The sequence below is a fragment of the Callorhinus ursinus genome, unplaced genomic scaffold (assembly GCF_003265705.2).
Source record: "Callorhinus ursinus isolate GAN/ISIS: 27379988/994484 unplaced genomic scaffold, GSC_fseal_2.0 scaffold6, whole genome shotgun sequence".
Classification (NCBI taxonomy): domain Eukaryota; kingdom Metazoa; phylum Chordata; class Mammalia; order Carnivora; family Otariidae; genus Callorhinus; species Callorhinus ursinus.
Genome location: NW_027397068.1, coordinates 73,512,064 through 73,532,136, shown reverse-complemented (window position 1 = coordinate 73,532,136; position 20,073 = coordinate 73,512,064). Strand labels below are relative to the sequence as shown.

At 43.8% G+C, this 20,073-nt stretch overlaps 1 pseudogene; it reads right to left on the bottom strand.

Annotated features, from left to right (window-relative positions):
* Window positions 1-10,331: 10,331 nt before the first annotated feature.
* LOC112815577 (RNA-binding protein 3 pseudogene) lies at window positions 10,332-10,863 on the bottom strand (annotated as a pseudogene).
* Between the last annotated feature and the right edge of the window lie 9,210 nt (window positions 10,864-20,073).

Here is a 20,073-nt window from a genome sequence, read left to right as displayed (position 1 = left end):
AACCAGAACAGCAAATACAAAAATGCAAAATGCATGAAGAATCTGAGCCCATTTTGCAAACGGGAAACCAGCCTTTGCAGCATGTCCAGCCTCCCCGGTCACCAGTCGGGAAGGCAGGGGGCGTGGGGTATGGCGGTCCCGACCCTGGATCAAGAACTGCAACTGTGGCTTCTGGACCTTCGAACCTAGCAGCACGTTCCTGCTTTCCCTGCCATCATGCCCCTCTTTGTGCCTCTAGAAATGCGGCTAGCTGCTCTCTGAGGGCCCTTTTTGTATGAAAATGCTATGGTTTTGATTCATGGTGATGATTCATAGTGAGTCAACAAGAAAAAGGTTAAATTATGTTCTGATGATTCTAGTTGAGAAAACAGGCAGGTAGGTACTCTACTGTAGAAATGTTTCCATCCGAGTTATGAGACTTTGAGGACCACTTTGTTGTTTACAGATGTAAGGTGCAGATCCCTGGTGGGAACTTTAGTGGGGCCTCTCATCCCTTCTGATGCTCAGTGGGGACTAACTGTGCGTGTCTCTGCAGCATTAAGATTACGTATCATGCATTTTCAAGGTCAGGAAGTTCTACGGGTTGAAACCACATGTTCTACGGGTTGAAACCACATGTTATTTCAGTGCGTGTAACAGCATGGGAAGTTGACATATCATATCTAATCAATCCCGGCTTTCTTTCCGAAGCAGGACTATCCAAGAAAACAAAATCTGGGTATTTACAATGCGGTTAGCATCTTCCTTCCGAAGAAGTAGGTGGTTTCCAAAGATTGAGAATCTGTAGATACTCTTATCCAGCTTTACATTATTTTAAAATCGTAATTGTAATTATGTCAACATTAAAACCAAAGGACATGAAGATTGTGTCTCTGTCCTTTGCCTCTTAGATAAAGACGCATGCCCTTCTTCTGGTTTATTTACCCCTCGAATTAGATGAGAACAGCATGGCAGGTCCAGCAGGTGTCCACCTGCTCGACATCCAGTGTGGAGTGTGGGGCCGACTATGGAATGGAGAGAAGCATCCAAGGAAAGCCCCTGTCTGCTCGGGGCCCTCTGCCTTCACTTCCCACGCCAAGACTTTTCTGGACTCTAGAAAACTCTGGGCTGACTCACAGAATGTTGGAGTTTCAAGGACATTTCAAAGGAATCTGGACCAAGGCCTGCAGTTTGCAGTCAAAAAACCAAAGCTCTGAGCCAAGTGACTTGCCCAATGTGGAGGCTGTGGAATTATGAGTGACAGGGGGGACTGGCATCCAGTCTTCTGGGTCCAGGCCTGAGACACTGGGGTTGACTTCCATCTCTGCTGGCTTTGGCTCCAGGAGTGGAGGAAAAGAGCCCAGCGTTGCTCCTCACTAGGATGACCGCCCCTCACCACCGTGTCCCCGCAGAGCTGGTGGTCCCTGCCACCCAAGGCCCAGAGCCTCTGCACAAGGACCCAGCTTGCTCTCTTGTGGCATGGCCCGTACACTCCTTCCCTTAGCCTGGGACTCTCGTCCAGCCCAGGGAGCCAGGATGGTCCACAAAACAGGAGGCCGAAAGAGTCACTGCCTAGCTTTTGACTTTTCTTTCTTCATTTTTTTTATTGTGATAAGACACAACATAAAATTGTACACTTACTTAGTTTTCAGTGGACAACTGATGGCCGTAAGTACGTTCATGACACGCAACCATCACCACCCTCCCACGCTCCATGTCCAGAACTTTTCCATCATCTCAAAGAGAAACTCTGTCCTCGTTAAACGAGACCTCCCCCTTCCATCCTCCCCCAGCCCCTGGCAACCTCTGCTGTACAGTCTCTGTGAACTTGTCTGTTGTGGATGCCCCATGTAAGTGGGACCACACAATATTTGTCTTTCGTGTCTGGCTTATTTCACTTAGCATTATGATTTCAAGCTTGTGTCAGCTTTCATTCCTTTTTCCATAATTTTTTTTTTTTTTGCTTTTTAAAAATGTTTAACTGTCATAAAATACATGTAACATCAGATTTGTCATCTTGCTCATGCAGTGGTAAGTACATTCATACTGTGGGCAACCAATCTCCAGAACTCATTTCCTCTTGAACAACTGAAAGTCTGTCCTCATTAAACAACTCCTCCTCATTTCCCTGTTCCCGCATCCTCTGGCTACACCAGTCTACTTTGCATCGCTATGAATTTGCCGACGCTAGGTACCGCCTGTAAGTGGAATCATGCAATCTTTGTCCTTTTGAGTCCGACCTGTTTCACTTAACATAATGTTTTCAAGGTTAATTTATGTTGTACCATGTGTCAGGACATTCCTTATTTTTTTTTTTTTAAGATTTTATTTATTTCTTTGACAGAGAGAGAGAGAGACAGCGAGAGAAGGAACACAAGCAGGGAGAGCGGGAGAGGGAGAAGCAGGCTCCCCGCGGAGCAGGGTGCCTGATGCGGGGCTCGATCCCAGGACCCCGGGATCACGACCTGAGCCGAAAATAGACGCTTAACAAACTGAGCCACTCAGGCGCCCCAGAACATTCCTTGTTAAGGTTGAAAAATATTTCATTGTATGAATGTACCACATTTTGTTTATCTATCCAGCTACTCACGGATATTTGAGGTGTTTCCACCTTTTGGCTGCTGTCAGTAATTCTGGCTTAGCTTTTGATATTCAGAATAAACCAAGGTAATAGTTTAAGAGAATGAAGTTTAGAATTTCCAAAGCTCAGAGTTTATGCCATGAACAAGAGTTTCAGTGAATTCGTTATAATGTAAAAGGCTGCTTCCCTCTCTAGACTGGGGTAGGAAGTGTGCAAAGGGTCTTACAGCCTGTTGCCTCAGCCACCTGCCAAGCCCTGACCGGCGACAGCAGAACCCCCAGGATAGATGTGGATATCCAAGCATGGAGGAAATGAGAGCAAGCCTCACTTCTCGGGAGCGGGGAGCCCTGCCAGAGTTCCCTTAACTACAAGAGCATGGGCCCTTAGAGTGGGGATGCCTGGGGGGGGGCAGGCAGTAGGGTATGGGGGGGCAGCTAAATGCCATCCTCGGTGACTGCGAGTGAGTCCCTTGCTCTGTAGTGGGGCAGAGTCATATGGGCCAGAATATGAGCAGCCATGTGTGATACCATGAAGGATTCTGTCAGGGTTCTGCCCCTTGCCCACAGGGGCCTGTGGAAAGGGTCTTCCCAAAGCACTATGGGCATCATAATGCATGCTTTTTCTAATTGAGGCAGAGAAGCATCACTGAGGTTCAAGTTCAAAGAAGTATATCCAGAAATGTGAAAGTTCTTGATGTTCACAATGGCTATGTCATCCCTCAAGCTCCAATTCAGGCTCCTTTCTGCCTGTCATCAAGAGGAGGAAAGAATGTGCATAATTTAAGCAATATAAAAATAGGCTCCCTTTTGACTTAAAGAGGAAAAGAAGAATTAGTCCCTCTCTGTCCAGAAAAGCCAGGAGGGAAATGTCAGCAGTTGGAAATGACCATCGCCACTCTGGAATTTTGGGAGCCTGGATGTGGACCCCGGGCTCTGGTCCTGGAGGAACCCTGACATTTATTCATCTGCATTGCAGTGTCTCATCTATAAAATGGGGAGCTGGGGTCAGATGCTTCTCATCGCCCCTGCATGGTTCAGTGTGGAGAACTTCTTTGTAGATAAGCTCCATGATTGCCCTTCGCCAAGCAGGGTGTGGTTCCCTGACCAGCAGCATCTTCCTCACCTGGGAACTTCTTAGAAAGGCAACTTCTCAGTCCCCACCCAGACCTACTAAATGAGAAACCCTGGCACCAGGGTGGGGCCCAGAGCTCTGTGGTTTAACCAGCCCTACGGATGATTTGGGAGAGTGTCTTTAAGTCTGAGAACCACTGCTCTGATATAGACAAAAGACTGAGTTGGTGGACTGTGTGTAGTAGGGCCTCACCACTTTACTCTTGGGAAGATGGCAAATGGTGAATAGCACTTATGCAAGAATCACTAGATGCTAGGAAAAATAGATTAGACTCATTAGATGTGGTAACCAGGCTGCACCAAAATAAATAAATTTTCACAATGTACAAATATGTAATGCCTTCCATTTATTTTAATGCAATTAAATAATTTTGATTTTTTAAAAGAACAGTGCTGTTGCTAAGCAGACATCTCTATCTGATTAAATGCACAATACACAGAAGTCTTTCACAGATGGATGAAGTCATATAATAATTAAGTTACAGAGAGATCTTTACAAATTATTTTTCAAAGGCCACGTCACTGAGTTTTTTAGGAGGATAACCTGTAAAAACAAAATGTATTTAGATTTAAGTAGATAGATTATATATGTAGCCATAATGTTGTGGGAGTAATTTTTTTTTTCAAGACAATGTAATCCCCCTAACAATTTGCAGTTACATATGGTCATGTTCTGTAGCTCATTTTCTAATACAAAAAGGCTGACTAAGGTTTCCAGTCATGATATTATTTGGATAGGAGACAAAGATGAGCTCTGTGTTATCAACTGTGAGGCAGAATGTTCTTTTGAGTTGCAGCTTTGGCTTGTTGTCAAAGTAAGAGAATGTCCTGTGCTGGGGTGATAGTACACCCTGCGAAAATCACCTCACCTCCCACATTCAGTGCTGTTTTTATATTTCAATGTAGCAAAGGCCAAGCTATGTGTTTGCTTTTGTTAGTTTTGTTTCCTTTTTAACTCTAAGAGGTAAGTCTTGCTCAGGGGACTTGACACGCTGGCTTATACCTCATTGCTTTCAAGTGAAGAAAGAAGGTTGTGTTTTTCTTGAATTAAGGTTCTTACTGGTAACAACCACATTTTAAAAGAATTGAAGGATTCAAATGGCACCACTGCTGTTTCTTTTTCCGGGGGGGAGGGGGGGAAGAAGTACTTGCAATTGGAAAAGGGTGAAGTATGCTGTGGCGTGTGGGCCCTCCCAGCCCTGGGATAGTCACGGCTCCCGGCGGGGGTAACTTCCTGCTTCCAGTGCTTCTGGGAAATGAGGCTCAGGGCATCAGGTTAAAACTCCACTGACTGTGTTCCTTCTAGGGCATCTTCGAGGTAGAAAGCATCTACCTGAGCCCAAAGGTGAAAGTCATCCTGACCCCTTTCATCCATCCAGCACCAGTGAGCTCAGCGCCTGCCTGTCAGGCCCCAGGAAGAGGAAGAGCACTGGGCTCACACTCAGCAGGGCAGGATGCTCACGCAGCTGGGCCACTGGCAGCCAGACCCCAGGGTCAGCTGCCATCCCTGTGTTCCTGGAGAGCAGCGAGTCGCCCCCTCCTCATTATTGCCTTCTCCCTCAGGGCTCCAGGATCCTGTACCCTCGGATTGTCTTCCTCCTGCCTCATAATCTCTCTGTCCCCTTCACACGCTCCCTTTTCTCTCTTGCCCAGCCCCCCACTGCTGCAGACCCACACTTCAGTCCTCAGCCCTCCCCCTTCAGGGCACTCACTCCCAATGTAGCACTGCCGCACTTCCAAAGTAGGAATACAGAAGTCCCTGTTACATTAGAATTTCAGACAAACAACTAATAATTTCGTTGTATAAATGTGTCTCCATTATTGCACGGCGCCAAATATTTACTTTACTTGGTTGACAAGGAAATATTGCATGAAACAGACGTAGGGTGAAAATTCTTTATCTGAATTCAAATTTAATTAGGCGTCCCGGGTGTTATCTGCCAACCTTAAAATGACGTCATCCAGTTTCGGGGCTTTTATGCCATCTAGATGCTGTCTCCTCCTAAAATGTTTATCTCCAGCCTGGATCTCCCTCTCCTGAACATTTCTGCTGTCTCCACCCCATTGCCACATGGATAATTAATGGATGTCTCCACCTCAACATACCCAAAACAAGGCTCATCTTTACCTCAAATACTTGCTCTAGTCACAGGTAATTTTGTTCTTATCTGCTCAGCCAAATCCCTGAGCTCATACTCTTCTCTTTTCTCATGCTTTGGTCCCAGTGGGTCTGCTGCCAGCATCTCTTGCTGGAGCCCTGCAACACCCCCTACTCATTCTCTACTTCATCCTGGATCCCATACAGTTTTTTCTTAACACACTGGTAAGATTCTTTGAAAACATCAGTCATGTGATGCCATTTTTCAGCTCATACCCCCACCAAGCTCCCCATGCCACTCAGCCTAAAAAGCCACAGGTCTTTACAGCATCCTGCAAAACTCCCATTACCCAGTATCCTGGGTCCCCTCAGATGTTATCTGCTCCTGCTGCCTCCTGGTTCCTCCAACAAGCCAGCATGTTCCAGACGCTTGGCTCTGGTGCCCTTGCCTCCTTCCTGGAATGCCCTTTGCTCAGATACCCCTGGAGAAGTCCTGCGCCTCCCCAAATCTTTGCTGAAATCTCACCTTCTCAGGGCGCCTGGGTGGCTCAGTCTGTTAAGCATCTTCCTTCAGCTCAGGTCATGATCCCAGGGTCCTGGGATCCAGTCCCGCATCGGGCTCCCTGCTCAGCCAGGAGCCTGCTTCTCTCTCTCTCTCTCTGGCCTTCCCCCGGCTCGTGCTCTCTCTCTCTCTCACTCTCTCTCATAAGTAAGTAAATCAATCAATCAATCAATAAACAAACAAACCTTCTCAGCGTGGCTACTGATTACCTTATTCACATTCTAACCTACTTACCACCCTGGGCACTCCAGGCACCCCTTTTCTGACTCTTGTCATTTTTCCAGAGATGGCAACTTCTACTGTAGTATAACCAAACTCATGAAATATCATTCATTTCCAGGATCTTCCCACCAGAAAGCCCCCCAGCCCCCAGGAATCTTTGCTTGATTCCCTGATGTGTGCCAAGGCATCCAGAAGAGGACCTGCCTCCCAGCGCGCACAAATATTTGTTGGGTGAATAAGAAAATGCACGTGTGAGGCTTGGGCGACCACAGATGACTGCAGGAAACACAGCCTCAGGTCGGATCATGCTCTCCCAGAGCACGGTTCACCGGATGGAACAGAAGAGAAATCATCTGCAGAATGTAAGTCACCCTTCGAGTCCTTCCTTCCCACGCCTTTCTATCCCTAGAAATTAAATGCAGGCGGGTTAAACGCAAGAAGAGGTTGTCCTGTTTCTCCAGTTGGGTGGAGTGTCCCAGGGAAGTGTGTCAACTCACCACAGAGCCACCTGGGCAGTTTCCAGAGATAAGCCTTCCCGAGGCCAATCATTAACTTGCTGGCCAGCAAAGAGCTGTTTGTTCTTGGGCTCTGTAGCTTCCTGTTCATCTCTGGGGAACTAATGAACCCAGAAGGAGTCCCGTGACACCGACGGAATGAATTTCACTTCAATCGGGGCTATAAGCACTATCACTTGGATATCAATAGTTATTTTCCTGGGTGAAGTTATCAATTTAAGTTCTGGAGGAGGGGCACCTGGGTCAGTCGGCTACGTGTCTGCCTTCAGCTCAGGTCATGGTCCCAGCATCCTGGGATGGAGTCCCGCATCAGGCTCCCTGCTCAGCCGAGAGTTGGCTTCTCCCTCTTCTCTGCCTCTCCCCCCTGCTCATGCTCGCTCTCTCTCTCTCTCTCTCTCTCTCGATCGCTCTGCACTCTCTCTCAAATAAATAAATAAAATCTTTAAAAACAAAGTTCTAGAGGATCCTGAGAATGTCACATTTTAGGGGTAAGATAAGAGAAGAACTGATCCAAGTTGTTTGCTGAAGGGACTTATTCATCTTGAAAAAATGAAAGGGAACCAGGTTGGGACTAGTTCCTGATCCCACTCTCCCAGGAGCCTTGGGACTCACTGTACTTGGCGAACATGTGATTCTGGGCAAGGTGACATGGTGCCCAGGGCACACAGATAAATGTTCAGCTCTACTTCCTTTGTGGGATGCTCTCAGCCTCCCTGAGCCTTAGTTTCCTTTTTTATAAAATAGGGATGTGATGCCAAAGAGGTGTTGTTAAACACAAATGAAATATGAATGTATTACTTAGCATAGTGCCTTGAATGTAATGAGCACACGATAAACTGTAGTTATTTCCATTTGGGGGCAAGTAAGTGACAGATGTTGGCTGCTGGGTCCAAAGAAAACATTTAAACTCGTACTAAGTTTTCCCAAGAAAAGTGAAACGCATTTCCCTTAAGGGTGTGGTTTCGCTTCAATGAATATTTGGAAGTCAGGCAAGAGTTTACTTCTCTGTCCTGGCCAGACACTTGGCTATTCCTCTGATGATAACGTAGGAAGCCCATAATCTCAAAAGGACTCTCTGGTCAGGTATGTATACGTAATTGGTTCCTGGCCATACTTATCGATCTTGTCTTCAGAGAGTTTGTATTAAGTAGTAGAGGCATGATAAACTCGATTGTTTTTCATTATAAAGAATACTAAACTATGAGATAAATCCTTATAATAAAGGGAAAAATGAAAATAGACCCCTATGAAAAAGAAATCACACAAAACAATCGCACAAAGAATCTCTGGAAAAAATGCAAACTATTTTAGTTTATACTGATCATATTAAGCCTACAATATTCTTCCTGAAGCCCTTTTCATAAACCAAAGCTAAGCTCATTTCCATTCCTAGGTAACCTGAGCAAAGAGAAATTTCCTTTCCTATTAACATTGCCCTGGGAAAGCCTCAAATCTGTTGTTTTTTTTGAGAGGAGATCTAGAGTTTTCTCCTGAATAACAAATGGAGAAGTCGCATGAAAACTTTCTCCTTTCAGCTTTTTTATGGAAACAACATGCATGTGGAGAAGTGCACACATCCTAAGCATATACATACCAGTGACTGTCCCCAGAGTGCATCCACCCAGATAATGCCGACCTGACTACCGAAACAAGAAATAGAACATTACCAGTATCTCTCTTTACCCTTCCCATTTGCTACCCTCACGCATCTCCAAAGGTAACCACATAAACTTGTAACTTAACTTAGAACCCATGGGCTCCTTCTCCAGGTTTTGAACTTAGCAGTGGAATCATAGAATAAGTTATCTCTGGAGTCTAGCTTCTTTGGGTCAGAATTATATTTGTGACTTTTTTTTTTTTTAGAATGATTTAGATTTATTTGAGAGAGAGAGAGAGAGAGAGAGAGGGAGGGGCAGAGGGAGAGTGAGAGAATCTCAAGCAGACTCCCTGCTGAGCATGGAGCCCAACTCAGGACTCGATCTCCAGACCCTGAGATCATGACCGGAGCAGAAACCAAGAGTCGGACGCTCAACCGACTAAGCCACCCAGGAACCCCTGTGACACTTTTTCATGTTGTTGCATTTACTTGAGTTCCATTTATTCCCATTGCTGAAGAGCATCCTGTACCATACATACACCACCGTTTCTTTATATGCTCTCTACACAATCTCTGGAGCTGGGAACCAGGTCATTGCAGTCCTTGCTGGTGCACAGGATGCTGCTGTGAAGACTGCTGGATCATGTGCGTGCATTTCTGTTGGGCAAATGTCTAAATGTAGAATTGCTAGGTCATGGGGGATGCATATCTTCCACTTTATCAGGACACATTACATGACTGTCCAAAGTGCCCCATCTCTTTATCTGCCTCCAGGGTGTTTTTTCCAAGCACCCCGTAGTCTTGTCAACAGCTGGCACATTTCATTGTTTTTCCGTTAGCCATTCTGATGGGTGTGTACCAGTGAGGTTGGTCGTCTTTTCAAATGTGTATTGATGACTTGGATACTCTCTTTTGTGAAGTGCCTACTCAGATTTTTCACATTTTCTATGGGGTTGAATTTTTCTTACTGATTTGAAGGATACTTTAATACATTCTAGATAAGGACTCTTATTCACATAACGAAGACCTCACTCTATATAGCTTGCCTCTTGACTCTTTTTTTTTTTCATGTTTCAACTTTTTAATCAGCTCCGTGGACATCCTAAAATGCTAAATGAGACACAACAGAATATTTTTTCTTCCAGTACTAAAAAAAGGACATTCACAAGTATCTTAAGAAATTTCTGTATACTTAAGGTGGTGACCTTGAATAAAAAAACGCACCTCTAATTATTTTGATTTCTTGTACTTGCATTTGGAAATTTCTTCCTAATCATGATAAACATTATATATAGGCTTTTAAATGCCTATTTTTTAAAAGCAGTCTGAACAAACATTTTTTGCCATGATCAGTAATCCTGAGAGTCCAAACTGAAAAACTGGTAAAAGGAAAAAATACCCAGACTCTACAAATGTCCCAGGATTAGTATTTAAAAGGGAGAAAATTTTAGAAAACACATGGAGCTTTCTAAAAGGTCTTTGTGACAAGCTACCTTGGGAGCTCAGTTCAAAAATAGAAGTTGATGTGCTAAAACAGATGTGTCAGTGCAGCTCCAAAAATCTTTATAAATACAGCCATTTGGAAGGATGATCCTGGACCAGAAGTTTTATTCCTTGTGTATCTACATTAGGTGCACGTGCCTCATCTCAGCTGTCCTAATTGTCTCTGTAATTTCCTCCTGAGTAGCAGTCATAACCACCCTGGCTTCTGCCACCATAGTCTCTGGACCTTCCATATCCATACCCATATCCTCCAGGTCGACTGTCATATCTGCCACTCCCATAGCCCTGGTCCCCACCACCTTTAGAGTAGCTGCGACCACGCCCATGGGCCCCAAAGGCACCCCCTCTAGTTCCCCTGGCCGACTTGCCCACGTGACCCACACGGATCTGGCGACCATCCAGAGACTCTCCATGCATGGCTCTCATGGCATCTGAGGCATGCTCTGGATTGGTGAGGTGATGAAACCAAAACCCCGGGATCGCTGAGTCTCCCGGTCCTTGACAACGACCACCTTGGAAATAGGACTGAAGCTGCTGAAGTGGTCTTCCAGAACCTGCTCATCGGTGTTGAAGTTGAGCCCTCCCACGAAAAGCTTCCCTTCTTCAGAAGACATGGCAGCGAATTCGAGTACTGCAAATTAAGCAAAAAGACCAGAAGAAGAGCTACAGTCGAGGAGCAGAGAGACTGGGGAGATGGCCATGCGGGAAGATGCTTGATCTTGCCTTTTGACTCTTAATGCTATATTTTGATGAGCAGAACTTCTGCATTGTGCAGTAATCCAGTTTCTCAGTCTTTTCCTATGTGGTTAATGCCTTTTGAATCCTATTTTCCTATCCCAAAGCCATGAAGATAGTTTTCCATTTTGTCTTCACGATGCCTCATTGCTTTATCTTTCACATTGAAATCTACAATGCACCTGGGGATGACTTCTGTATATGGTATGAGGAAGCAGTCAAGTTTTATTTTTTCTGTGTGGCTATCCAAGTGACTCAGGAATGAACTTTTCTTTCTTTCTTTCTTTCTTTCTTTCTTTCTTTCTTTCTTTCTTTCTTTCTTTCTTTCTTTCTTTCTTTCTTTCTTTCTTTCTTTCCTTCCTTCCTTCCTTCCTTCCTTCCTTCCTTTCTTCCTTTTCTTCCTTCCTTCCTTCCTTCCTTTCTTTCTCTAACTATTCCCTCCCAACTGTCCTATAGTGCCACCATCATCATAAATCAAGTGCCCATAAATACATAGGTCTATTTCTGGGCTTTCTGTTCTGTTCCATTGGTCTATTATTTATGCTTGCACTGCCTTAATCAGTGTCGCTTTATAATACACACCCATAGCTCTTGGATCTGAAACGGTAGGTCCCTCCCTCCTTGTTCTGCTTGGCTTTTTACATTTCCATGCATGATTCCATGTTAGAATCAACTTACACATCTGCTGGGTTTAAATGGATTGCATTGAAACCATAGATCAGTTTAGGGAAAATTTACATCTTGACTTGAATATTTGAATTTGTGTCCATATTCTTCCATTGATTTAAATCTTTCATTTCTCTTAGTAGAGCTTTACAGTTTCTTAGGTAAAGGTCTTACACATCTTTCATTAGATTCTTTCTTAGGTACTTGAGTTTTTTGATGCTATTGTAAATATTTTCATTTTTTAAATTTCATTTTTTTCTAATTGTCCATTACAGGTGTATGTTTAGAAGCTGGGTGACAAACTCCCCTAAGCTCAGTGTTGTGAAATAACGGCCATTCTATTATGCTCCTAGCATGTATGGATAAGCCAAACAAGGGACAATGAGAAGGACTCCCTTCTGCTCCAAGATGTCCCGGGCCTCCGCTGAGAAAACTTTTCTGACCAGGTCCTGGGAGTTCTATGGCATCATTTCTACTACATTCTATCAGTTACAGTCAAGTCCGAGGGCCGCCCGGATACCAGGCGAGGGGGAAGGGAACCCCATCTCTTGATGAGGGAGTGGTAACTTACAGTACAGAAGAGCATGGGGGATGGGGTGGCAGAGATTGCCAGGGGCATCTTTGCAAAATACAACCTGGCACTGATGCCTAGATACCACCGAGGCCAGCCCGGTGACCTGCCAAACTCACTTATTAATGCTAATAAATCATCTGTAGATTCTTTTGGAATTTTATTTATACAGACATGTCATTGCAAATAATGGGACTTTTATTTCTTTTTTTCCAATCTTTACACTTTTTACTTCTTAGTTACTGGTTTCTTCATTGTCCCATCAGTGATTGTATCATGCGGTTAAATTTTCTCTCCCTCCAATCCTGACACAACTATTTTGAAAAATATTCTATAAAAATGACACAGACAGTGCTAAGATTACAAAGGATGGGGGGAGGGAGCGGTGGATAGTAATGGGGGTGGGGTAAAGGAAGGGTATATTTTCTTCCTCAATAGAATGTTTGAAGCCCTTGATTCATCTTTTTTCCCCCTACGCTCAACTGCAGAATTGGCTTGCAAGCACTTATTTCACAGTTTAGCCAGATGTTGGTTGTTAAGACATCCAGCCAACTGCTCCAAGACTGCCGCTCATGACTGGCAAAATCCATTACCTTGGGCCACCCAAGGTCCTCCGGGAGATGGCTAGTGGGTGTTCGTGTGTCCTGCAGTTTCAACTGGAACAAAGACTCAGGTCCTCTAGACAGGGTTGCCCTGTGGGTGGGACGTGGCGGGGGGGGGGTGTGGGATGAGGCAGGGGATGCTTCAGTCTCTCCCTCTGTCCCACATCGCCGAGCCCCACAGGGGGAGCAGAGGAGAGTGGGCACCCCCCTTGGGAAGAGCCATCGCCAACTCCAACAGGACTGATCTCCTCAGCCAGGCTCCTCACCCACATCTGCTTTCTCCAAAAGCACTCCTTCTGTGTCAGTGCACTCCAAACAAGAGAAGATTTATTTAATAAGTGTCAGGACAGAATGGCAATTTGCTCATCATCTTAAACCGCTTACTCCACACACACAGGAGGAACTCAAAATAAGACCTGAAACCTGGAATGATAGTCGAGGGAGTAGAAACCAAAATTGAGTGCTGAAGCAGGTGAGATCATAGAAGAAACAGATCAACAAATTACAGTTCGCGTGCAAATGCTAAATACCAAGCCCGAGGCATAAAGAGTCAATACTTAAGAATGGGTCTCACTGAAAAATGCCTGCAAATGGTAAGAGTAACTAAGGCAAACACTTCCCATGCAAGGCACAAAAATTAAAGTCGGTATTATTTAAGACCGTGAAACTTGGAAAACATCATGAAGAGATTAACAAACAATAGTGAGGTGGTGACGGTGACGAGCAGCAGCAGATTAATGTATGCAGTGATGTGTGAGCGAGTCACAAAACCCACTTCTTCTGAGACTCTTTTAGGGCATCACCCCAGAGGAGAAAACTTTGTTTGTGGTAATGGCGGTACATTAAAGAGGTCAAGAATATGGTCTTTTGGGTTAGGTGCACTTGAGAGGGAGTCCTGCCTTTGCTATTTACCAGCTATGTAACCTTGAGGAAGGGACGTCACCTGGCTCAGCTTCAGCTTCCTCATTTACAAAATAGGGGAAAGGAGGCATCTGATACAAAGTGCTTACTGCCCAATAAGTGGAAGCAAGGAATGGTCCACAGTAAGGGAAAGCAGGAAGCAGGCAATATCCCACAGGAGAACAGTTATGAAAACTGTCGTATACTAAGTAGGTAGGTAATTAGGAAAGCAGTAAGAAGATACTTATGAAAATCCTGGTGAGGAAATCTTTAGGATGTGTGTCATAAAAATATGATGGCATTTTCTACACCACTATGATTATAGACAAATAAAATAGGCATGCAAGTGAGCAGAGACTGGGAAAGAACACAGTATACATGAAAATGAAGGAGGTGATTTTATGGAGAGTTAAAACTTTTCCTTAAATGTATTTACTTTACAGAGTGGAAGAAGAGGTTCCTGCGGTCAACCATGAGGAGGATGCTGTGGCGACCTGCACCAGCAGCAGAGCCGGTGGGAGGAGTCTGCTCACAGGTAGTTTTGAGAGAGAATTATCAGCACCACGTGGGGGAGGAGGAGATGCATGAGGAAGAGGAAGACTAAAAGGGAGCTCTGAAATCACTCACCGACTCAGGGAACCAGAGACGTGTGTAAGACAGCACTGCGGAGCTCGGGCAGGGTTGGGGCCAGAGATCCTCCTGGGACTTATTCAATTTGGGACGCAGGTAGGGTTTGTCCGTGAAGACGTTCATCAGGTTATCGGGTAAATGTGTCTGGGAGTTAGGAGAGAGATGCCAACTAAAACAAAGTTCTGTGAGTTGTCTTTCTTTCCTTTGATGGATGGGTTGAGGAGAGGAGACAAAAATGATCATTTTTTGAGGTTCTATACTCTTTCAGGTGCTTCCCATCTACTGTCTCATTTAAACCACCATACCACGCATTTTAGGAATGAGGAAGCTGAGGCTCTAAAAACTTACACGAAGAATTAGGACCCTTTGGGGTGCTTGGGTGGCTCAGTCGGTGGAGCGCCTGACTCCTGATTTCAGTTCAGGTCGTGATCTCAGGGTCATGAGATGGAGCCCCACAGTGGGCTCCATGCTGGGCATGGAGCCTGCTTAAGATTCTCTCTCCCTCTCTTCTCTCTGACCCTCCCTTCTCCCCTCTCTCCCTCTCTAAAACATAAAATAAATAAAATAATAAACAATGAAAAGAATTAGGACCCTATGTTGCAAGTGACAAAGCTAGCTTAATGAGGAAACATTATATAGGGGACTGTCGTGGCGCCCAAAGCCGGAGAATGTGAGAGGGGGAAACCATATGCTTTATTTTTATTCTGCACAGGCTGCTGGGTAAGGAGCAAGTAGATTGGAAAATGGCAGGGGCAAAACAAGGAGGCCCGTGGAGACCATTTTCTTTTTTACAGCCCCTTGGAAGTCAGACACGAAGCTGAGTTTTGTTGAACTGGCCATGGCTTTGGCTTGCAACCAAGACAAAATGAGCGATCGTGGAGAAAAGATGTCACATGCTTTTTGCCAGCCTTGGTCCAGTATTCCAAGACTAACTTTCTTTGGGTAAAACTATGTATAAACTCAAATGCATGGAGTATAGGTGGGCTTTTAATAACTACACTTAGAATAACGAACAGGAGTTTAAGTAAAGATTCTCTTTTTAGCATTTTTATGCCCGTGGAGTTTCTTTCAGACCGGCTTTTCACCCGGAAGCCTAAGGAAGGCAGTGGAAAGAATTTTGAGGTGGGAATCATTAAAAACGGAGCCTTGGCTTTAGCTGCTTCCTGTTCTTTGTGTTTATTGTGTAACTCAGGACAAGCGGACCCAGCCTTCCCGGACTCGGATATGAGAGATTGTCTGTAAAATGAGAGATGTGGACTAAAATAAGTACTTCTCCATCTTTAATGTGCATATGAGCCTCCTGGAGATGTCATTAAAATGTAGCTTCTGATTCATGAGGTCTGGGGTGGGGCCGGAGACTGCATCTCTAACACCCTCCCAGGTGATGGCCATGAGGATGGTCCACAACCACACCTGGCTTAGATTACCCTTTAAGGTGTCATTAGGCTATAAGCTTAAATGGTTGCCAAATCACGAAAAGCATATCTCACAATTAATAACAAGTATTTATTTTTAAAAATGAAAATGCTTGCATTTTCTGTTTATAAAAGTAATTCATGCTTATCATTTTTTAAAAAAATAACACAATTTATAAAGTGCAAGTGTTGACAATCATCCAGGGTTAAATACCACTCAAAATAGTGTGCTCTCTTTTCACTCGGTCATGAAAAACACAAGTGCTAAGTTCCAGTATTCCTTTGTATTACCTCACCTCTTCAAATCAGATCATGAAGCTGGTAACTTTTTCAATTTGCTGCGTCAGCTGGGAGTTCATTGATTTGAATTCAGTTCCTCCTCTTGTGGTAGATTTGCTCCCGTATGATGTGATTTCCAGCTACTCATTGTCCAGATTCAGGAGGTGGGAAAGCCTTTCTAGTCATCCCCGCCACGTTGAATGGACCTGAAGGTATCGAGAAGAAAAAGGAGATACCTGAATACTGAGAATAATTTTTAAGAGACTTAAAACACAATTCCGAGTTAAGATCATTAAGAGCTGATGGACATGGGGTCCTGCCTCCACATTAATGTTTGGGGAATGACTTAGGATGATCATCATTGATTGAGGAGGAAATCTGACTCGTTCCTCTGCACTTTCCTCCATAATAGTTAATGTTGTTTAAATGTTAAATGTTCGTTCACATTAAAGCTATTTGAATGTACTTAAAATGACTGCAATAATAACAACATAGCCTTAAGAGCCTGTTGGTCATTACAAATGATATATGACACATTTGAAAGGCTCGATTAGAGTTGATTGAAATATACAACTATTCAACATAAGATTAAAGATTCCAAACATCAAATTGACTTTGCTATTTACACATTTTTCTTTGTCTACTTGAAACAGCCACAACTCCTAATTTAGTATACAGTGAGGTGATTATAATTGCAAATCTATGATGTTTATATTTTGTAATTTGAGGAAATTTTCAAAGTGTGTATATATTTATATGGATTTACTTATATTTGTAATCCTAATATCAGGCAAATGAAATAAAGCACAAATATTGTCAGCATGCAGCTAACAAGGTGTTAAGAGAACAGGCTGTTTGAAATACCCATTAATAACTCAACCATCTAGCGTGGCAGTTAAATATATGGTTTGTAAGTTAGCATTTTAGATAAATGATATTCATTACCTTAAGTACCAAAATTCAGGCTAAAAAAATTTTTTCTGAAACACATAGCATTCCCTCTTTAACAGAGAGCTCTGAAAATATTTTAATCTTTAGGACACGATATGTTGTAATCATCATCGATTATTCTTTGCTTCTGTCCTAAATCGTCCTAGAACACTATGACTTTGGAAACCTTGAATCTTTGCGTTTTTACCTATAGTCACTTTCTTTTATAAAAGTTATAAATGTTCATTGTTGAAATTTTTTCAAAATGCAATAAAATATAAAGAAACAATAAGGATCACCCTCAACCTCACAGGCCAGAATAATCATTAAGAGTTTAATGACTTTTTTTGCACACTGTATGAGTCTCCATGGGCTTCCATGACAAACGACCTGCTCTGAGGGGTTTTAAAAACCAGAAATTTGTTCTCTCACAGTTCAGGAGTCCAGGTGTCTGAAATTAAGGTGTCAGCAGGGTTGGTTCCTTCTGGAGGTTCCAAGGGAAAATCTGTTCCATGCCTTTCTCCTAGCTTCTGGTGGTTGCCAGAATACAGGCTTTGGCCCTCATTGGCTTGTAGACACACTGCTCCAAGCTTTGCCTCCAAGCCATCCCATGGTCTCATTCTCTATGCAAATTTCTCTCTGTCCTCTCCTCTTCTTACAAGAACTCGAGTCATTGGACTTAGGGCTCCTCCTAATGCAGTATGAACTCATCTTAACTAATTACATTCTCAAAGACCCTGTTTCCAAATAAAATCACCTTCTGAGGTTCTGGATGGACATGAATTTTGGGGAGACACTTTCCAATCCATTATAGGCCATGTAATAAATATGTGTATAATTATAAAGAAGAGTTTATGTTTTATACATGGCTTAGTTTGCTCTTCACTTAATATATTGTGAAAGTTTCCTCATGTCTTTCAAATACAGCGTTTTAAATTTATGTAGTGTGTTCTAGTATATGAATATCATATCATTCATATAACTAACCTGCTACTTTAGACATTTAAATGGTTTCCAGTCTTCACTATCGTAAATGACTCTAATGAATCTACATGTGCCTAAATCTTTGAGATCATCTCCGCTTATTTCCTTAGCATAAATTCTAGGGAGTTGAATTATTGCATAAAGAGTATGACTGTTTTAAAGGCTCACGATAGATCTTGTTTAATTGAATTCCAAAAAAAAATGTACCAACTTACTGTCACCAGCAAGAGAGGAAAGAGCCCATCGCATAGCATCCTCTTTACTTGTATGTTAGTTTTTGGAATGCTTGGCTAGTGGAAGGGCAAAGAAATGACAGCACATCTTATATTTTTATAGGAGGTTGCATATTTGTTGTTGTTGATGCTTATTGGCTATTTGTGTATCATTTTTTATGGTGTGTTACAGTTTACTTCTTCCATGTCTTTTAATTAATTAAAAGTAGGCTCCACACCCAGCATGGATCCCAACATGGGGCTTGAACTCACAACCCTGAGATTGAGACCTGAGTTGAGATCAAGAGTCAGATGCTTAACTGACTGAGCCACACAGGTGTCCCAATATCTTTTATGTCTTTTTAAATTTATCCACTGATCAGCATTAATTTCTTACAGTCTTGCTGATTGAACATACCTCTTGTTCTCACCCCTTACAGTTTGCAGTAAGCTAAGAATCCTCAAGCAGACTCCCCACTGAGCGTGGAGCCAGACTCAGGGCTCCATCCCAGGACCCTGAGATCAAGACCTGAGCCAAAATCAAGAGTCGGCTACTTAACCGACTGAACCACCCAAGTGCCCCAAAATAAATGGATTTTAAAACATAATTTGGAAAGTTATGACAACACTTAAAAATTGCATCGGCTGTAAGAAAGGTCTTGCAAGCATCTTTTATAAAGAATTTCTGTATGCTCAAATTAATTTTCACTTGGATATTAAAATAAGCCATTGCCACAAATGGCTTTTCTCTTCAGATCCCTGTTCAGACTCCTTTTTAATGCCTTTGATGTCCTCTATCCTCCAGGGCGCCCTATCTCCCTCCCTCCCACCACATACCATCAACATGCCACACACCCTATAGGACCCAGTCCAAACCTCCTTTCCTCAATTATGAATGCCCACCTTTCCCCCACCATAACTGAAAAACTCTTCCATCTTCTCTGTCCTCATGGCATACTGTTTTGTTTTGCTTTTAGCAATTTGTAGGGTCTTCATAATTTTGCAATGTGGTCTAGTTATTTGTGAGCATTTGATTTTTCCCTGTGGATCGTAAACATCTAAAGAAATGGGAGTGAACACAGGAGTCATACCTAAATACCCAAATGTTATTTCCGACTATGGTTCCAACGGTGGACGTTTGAAGGGCATACCTCCGAACTATATGGAGATTGAAATAATGTTGTGGGAAGGTTAGAGACCTGGCATTTCTGGAGTTTCAACAGCCCGCCCTTTTTTAAAGTTGCGATGACACTGTTTCATTATAAAGGTCTGCCCAGATCCTCTCCAACACACTACATGTAAACGCCACGTGCACGCCCGCATGTGCCTGTGTATGTGCGCGCGCGTGTGCAGGGGTAATCGATCCTGGGGCTGCTTTGCAGGGAGAGAATACCTCGACCTCAGAGCTTCTTCCTCCCAGTTCTTAAGGTCTCTGATCACTTGAGTTTTCGGCATTATTTCCTTGAAGGTGCTCTGGGGCTCTCCCGGGTGGAGACCAATCTCCTGCCCAGCACAGCGTGGCGGGGGGAGGGGGGGACGGCAGAGTGTGGCATCCTCCAAAACAAAGCGATCGCAGACTTGCTGAATTAAAACTCAGCCGGTTTAGGACGATTTCCAGGTCGCCACGCAGCCGGGGCTGGAGTCTGTCCGGGCTGAGGCTGGAGGAGCCATTTCGGGCCAGGGATGCAACAGGGTTTGGGGAGCCGCGGGCAGGAAGAGAAAAGGCCACCTAGCGGGCTTTGTTTCTGATTCCGGCAGGTTCCCGAGCCACAGATTTCAAACGCGAAGCTAACCGAAGCACTTCCTCGCACTAATTGGAAGGGGAAGGGAGTGACTCATGTTACACCAGCTCGTATCTTCCCTCCCCGTAACTGCTAAATTGTAGCTTTAAAAGGAAGTGACATGGGGTGGGGAGAGACGTCAGCTGAGGACCACTTTTTTTTTTTTCCCCCCGAAGGGTCC